Source organism: Petaurus breviceps, unplaced genomic scaffold (assembly GCF_028583685.1).
Source record: "Petaurus breviceps papuanus isolate PSGF00001 unplaced genomic scaffold, PetGlider_PUasm1.0 90625, whole genome shotgun sequence".
NCBI classification, from domain to species: Eukaryota; Metazoa; Chordata; class Mammalia; order Diprotodontia; family Petauridae; genus Petaurus; species Petaurus breviceps.
In genome coordinates this window covers 634,364-640,363 of record NW_027187289.1, presented here as the reverse complement: position 1 = coordinate 640,363, position 6,000 = coordinate 634,364, and the positions used below count along the sequence as shown (strand labels likewise).

The window sequence follows — 6,000 nt, the reverse complement described above, 5'->3', positions numbered from 1 at the left end:
CTGATAGGGGCTTTTTTTTTTTTTTAATTTCTGGGCTATGAAGTGGTAGCCCCAGGAGTATCTGCTGTCCAGGACAGGGGCCCCTGTATTTGCTTCTTACCTTGCTCTTTCCAGTCCCAGCCCTTTGGTGATAGGCCTGGTAGTGGCCCTTCTGGTTGGTGGGACGACTTGCCCTCCGAGTTGATCAGGCCCCTTCCGGGCCTGCCTCTGCATCTTTGGCCTTCTGGGCCTCAATTGTAATTACTTGTTAAAAGGAAGGTGTTTCTAGTTTCAGGGATGGAAAATTGGTGGGTAGTGACTATGAGGATAAAAAGGCATCAACGAAACATGAAAATTTCAACACAGAGAAGAGAAAAGAAGGAAGTTCAAAAGGGGGCACAAGGCAGGGCAATTTTGCCAGTGTTGTGTTAAACTTAATACACACTAACAGAAGTGATTACAGCTCCATTAATCAACAAGAATTCATTAAGCACCTACTATGTGCCAGTCATTAAGATGGAAAGAAGCAAGCATTTCAGTGCCTACTATACATCAGAAACCACGCTAAAAGTTTTATGAACATCAAATTCGAACCTCACAATAACCATGGAAGTTAGATGTTGTTATTAACCCCTTTTATAGGTGAGGAGACTGAAGCAGAGAGATGTTAAGTAACTTGTCCAAGGTCACACAGCTAGTATGTGCAAGAGGCCAATCTCATGGGCAAAGAGGCCCATGCTTTCCTGAGTCTAAGGCTCTATCTATCCCCTGCAGTCTCCTGGCTGCTTTTGGCCAGCTGGGAATCCGGATACAAAAAAGGAGCTCAATACTCTTTTCTGACCTTTTGTGTAAAACTGAAAGGTTCATGTTTGTTGATGTTTAAGTTCATCACTGTATAGTGATAAGAACTGGACTGGTGATTTCAATGTATAGGTAACTCCACAGTGGGGAACAACCCCGCCTCCCCGCCTCCTCTGAAGCTCAGAGGCTTAGAGAATTGCCTAGAGCACTGAGAAGATAAGGGACTTGCCCAGGGTTACATAGCCAGTATGTATCAAAGGCTGAATATGAATCCAGGTCTTCCTGATTTTAAAGTCAGTACACAATGACTCAATTCAGCGATAACCAAAAATAAATAAATAAATAAAAACACACAAAAGTTTTTTTATGATATGATGAAAACTATTCAGTGACAAACATAAGATCCCCATTTAAGAAGGTGACTCTCCAGCACATGGTAAGCATGTGGAGCCAGGCATAACCCAGAGCAGCCCCATGATGGGCATCAAGGATATTTTACAGACAAGGTTCCAGTTCTGATACTAATTACTGGTGTGTCCTTTGTCTGGCATTTAACTTCTCTGGGTTCATTGTTTTCCCCCTTTGGATTCTCCTATCTTTTTACTGCTGCTCAAAATATTGATTACTCATTGTTGGGCTGTCTACTGGTATTCTGGCTTCAAGTTCTTGGTATTGTATTTAAGTGGTCATTAATCCTTTGCTGCCACTCCAATCTCTTATTCCTGCTGATTCACTCTTTCTCTGGTGCTGTATCTTTTCAGCAAGCCTATGTATTTTTAATAAATTAATTGCCTTTGTAAATTGTAAAGTTAATCATTGAACACATATTTCAATATACAGAGTAAAAAAGACCACGTGAGTAACTGAACTGCTATAGAATTTTTTAAAAGAAGCATATATTAAACAAGATAGTAACAAAATGTTTCTATCTCCTGCTTCATGTCTCTTTATTTTTATCGATACTCTTTTTTGGACATATCTCTAACTACGAAAAAAACGATCACTTTCCCTCCCCATTTCCAAATAGAAGGCCTGCCTCATAACATATGCATAGTTCAGCAAACCAAATCACCACAGTCACATCTGAGAATGAATGTATCTCATATCTCATTTTACCATCCATCATTATGTCCGTCACTTGTATTGACCAATGAAGAGTGAAGCAGACTCACTTTTCTCATCTGTAAAATTACAGAAAAGTAAGTGAAAGCATTATAAATCCAAATATATGCAGTCATACCTTCGATTTTCAAAGCAAAAATAAAAACAAATATTCATTGAGTGACTGTGTTAAGTATTTAGGATTATAGAAAGAAATATAAGACATAATCTTTAATAAACTAAAGGAGTTTATAGTCTAAATGGGCAAGTGTTTATAAAATGGAGATATCCTAACAAATTGCAATTATCCAGATCTTATTTCAATTTTTGAAGAAGTCAAAATTCTGTATATAGCACTGAGCAAATTTTTTGACTATGCATATTTCTTGGAAATTTTTTTCTTCTTCACTCCTCCCCCTTTGGATAGAAGGTAGGGATGAAAGAAAATAGATTGTTTTTTGAAATGGATAGAGGTGTGGGGGGTGTGTTTGTGCGTGCACATGCACCTATAGCATGTACATTCTATACATGTTAAATATTTCATGCATTTTCAGATGATATCATTATTATTTTTACTTTGTTATAAGACACCACTTGTGAAGTAGGACAAATCTGTAAACATAATGTAAAAAACAAAATAATCAATAAAACTTAAAAAAAAAAAAGTAGGGGGTGGTGAAGTGAATAGAGCACCAGCCCTGGAATCAGGAGAACCTGAGTTCAAATTTGGCCTCAGACACTTAACACTTACTAGCTGTGGGACTTTGGGCAAGTCACTTAACCCCAACTGCTCTGCCCTCCCCCATTCAAAAAGCAAAAAAAAAAAAAAAAAAGTAAAAATACTGACCAACAAAGCCTCTATGTCTGACAGCATAACTTAAGATTTCTTAGGTAATATTTAATGAGTTTTTACTGGTATTTTTATCTAGGTCTACGAAGCTTTTTAAACATGTAGATAGCTTGTGTTTTAATATTAATTTTAAGGTTCAATGATTTCATTAGAGTAGGTACTCTCTCCATTGTTGAAGATTGTGCTTCCACAACATGGGCAGTGTTTCTGAGTTGCTATGAGTGAAAAAAAAATTTATCATCCCAACTAGGCTAGTATTTTTATGATAAGTCTCTCCAAACTTAGCTAGTCTAGTCCTCAGATGATAGAATACCATAGCTAATCCATCATAGAACCTGGGCTCAAAGCTATAGGACCCTCTGAACTTGTGCTCTATAAATACCAAGCTCAGCTCTACATCATGGAGAAGTTTCAGAGTAAGGTCTTGCTGGAGACTAAAGTATAGAACACTGGGGAAATTCCTCAGGCTTCACTAAAACTATGACTGCCAAATAGAAGCGGAAAGGATGACATGGTATCTTACTGCTGTTGATGCCTGATAAGTCCTTCTGAACTAACTACCATGTACTCACAGAATCACCAAATAACTTTAGGTACAGCAGACAACACACATTTTCAATATGTTACATTTTGTATAGTTGGAACTTAACCACCATGTGAAGTTATCTACTAAGTCAACAGACTCAGTTCTCAGGATTACCCAAGGAGGCCTAACAACATCATAAGGTGGAGGTTCTTAACAGGAGATCAAAAAACATGTTTTGTTAACTGAATTTCAATATTATGTTTCCTTTGTAATCCTGAAATATAAAATGTATTTTATTTTACACATTTAAAAGTTTGTAGGCTTCACCAGACTGCCAAAGGGGTCAATGACAAAAAAGTTAAGAATCCTTGAGCTAAAGATATTCGATAGTATGACCACTTTTACTGATTTTTGTTTCAATCCATTAAGCAAAGTTGATGAACAGATTTAGTTTTATTCAGATTATATTATGGGATAATTGGCAGTCATTTATTCTATAGTTGGTTCTCTTTCTCATCCCCCACAGTAACTCAAAATGTGTCCTTTTTCTTTAACCCGTAACTCCTACATTTATAGTAGATGCTAGCTTCCTGCTTCATGGAAAATAATAGGTCATTTCCTTTAATGTCCTCCATCCATTCCTCACAATGTCTCAGTATCATCACCTATTTCTCCTTCTTCTTCCCCCATCTCAGGAAGAGGTATCTCTACTCCTTAGACCAAAAACTGCTGAGATCTTACCCCTTCCCCCCCATCTGTTATAAACAAGTTCAAGTCTCTGTAATCTTACTCTCTTCCAGACCAAAAAAACACACCAGTTTTCCCTGGACTCTTTTAATTTCCTTCACCTATGGTCCCTTCTGGGTCCTTCCTTTCTTTGCCATGCCTCTTGAAAAAATAACCTGTATCTAATTCCTTCACTTCATCATCAGTTCTTTGCTCCTTAATCCTGGCTTCTAGTGCTTCCCCAGACCTCTCTCACTCCATTTAAACTGATCTCTCCAAGGTCACCTTCTTATTGCCAAAATCTACTGTCTTTTCCTAGTCCTCACTTTCCTTGGTCTCCTTCTGAGCCACAATTACCTGGTTGTCATTACTATTTGCATTACTGCTCTTAAAAACCTCCGGTTCACACAGCATCTTGGATGTTCAGTCACAAGGTCAAGTGCACAAGCCCTGGATCCCTTCTCCACGTCTTGCCAGAGTTCTACACCGGCTGCTTCTCCAGCCTCCCTAACCAATCCTCTCCCTTTCTCTCTCAGCAGTCCCCCTAAATGTTGGTGCTTCTCAAGCTCTGGTGTTTAGCTCTCTTTTCTCTCCTCTCTTAAAACTTTCTCCCTTGAAAATCTCATTTCATTTTCATAGCTTCAAATGTTACCTGTAGGCAGATGACTACCAGGTTTATATTTCTAACCTCATCTCTCTCTCCAGCTCCAGATTTTATAATTCCAGCTGCTACAGGCTGCAGTCACAGGCTACTTCTACTGGATGTCCTGTGTAAACTCGAATTTAACACACCATAGAGTTTGTGATTTTTACCCCAAAACATGCTTTCTGATTCACAAATTCTGTCAGTGGCACCACCAATTTTAGCCAGTCGCCCATATCTGAAGCTTTAATGTTTTCTCTCGCTCTTTTCTTTCCTTTGCCTTCTAATTAATTTGCTAAATTCTGCTAATACTGCCTCCAAAATATCTCTTGCATCTTTCTTCCTCTTCTTTATGCTGTTATTTATAGAAACACTAATTTTTGGTGTTTCTTAAGTTCAGAATAAAAAATAAAATGAAAATATAATTGATAACTTTTGAGAACATGTTAGGCTCTAATCTTATCCCACCTGAGCTTCCTATTCTTTGTCCTTCACCCCCTACTTTAGACTAGAATCAAATTAAACTCACTACAGAGATCTGGTCATTGTTACTTCTCTGTCCAAAGTTTTTAAATGTTATAGCACCTACAATGAATCAAAAAGCAAATACGCATAAAGCAAAGTGTGAATAACTTGATGGAACACTAGAAAGATTGCCAAGCCTGAAATCTGGAAGGCCTTCAAATCCAGTCTGAGACATTTATTAGCTATGTGATTCTGGGCAAGCCATCTAAACCTTTTGCCTCAGTGTCCTCATCTGTAAAATTAGCTGGATGAGAAAATAGCAAACCACTCAAGTATCTCTGCCAGGAAAACCCAAAATGGAGCCACACTGAGTTGGACACAACTGAAATGACTGAACAACAATTTAATTTCATATCAGTTTAGGAGCAGAATGCATCAGATCACAGACCTCAGAGGTCACTTAGTCCAACCCAATTCATTTTAAAGATAAAAAATCTGAGGGTTTCAATGGATATTCTTGGAAGTACAATCAAAACTGACAGTGAGCACAGGAATTTCAACATCTTGAAATACCTAGTCTGGCCAGAGGCTTCACTGGCATTTCAAATGATAAAGAGAAGGTATGCAACCAAAAACTTATAGCATGGTGAGAAAATGGTTGCTACAAGGTTTTATAAATTTATAGTAAAACTAGAACTTAAATTCCCCAACTTTAAGCCTGATGCTTCATTATATTTCCCACCAAATAAGGACTGACTTATCATATGGTTCTTTGCCAGTTGTTCTTCTTTGCAATAAAGTTACTACCCCAGGTAATTATACCTGCATTTAATTTAATTAATGTATCACTACAAGTCTTGATAACATAGTTTGATACTATTACCATCTACGAAATGATCCCATGAGTGC

General features: G+C 37.8%; 1 protein-coding gene across 1 annotated transcript in view; it reads right to left on the bottom strand.

Annotated features, from left to right (window-relative positions):
* The window catches only part of RAP2A (RAP2A, member of RAS oncogene family), a 52,229-nt gene that overhangs the window by 26,265 nt on the left and 19,964 nt on the right, over window positions 1-6,000 (bottom strand). The gene's annotated exons all lie outside the window — the stretch shown is intronic.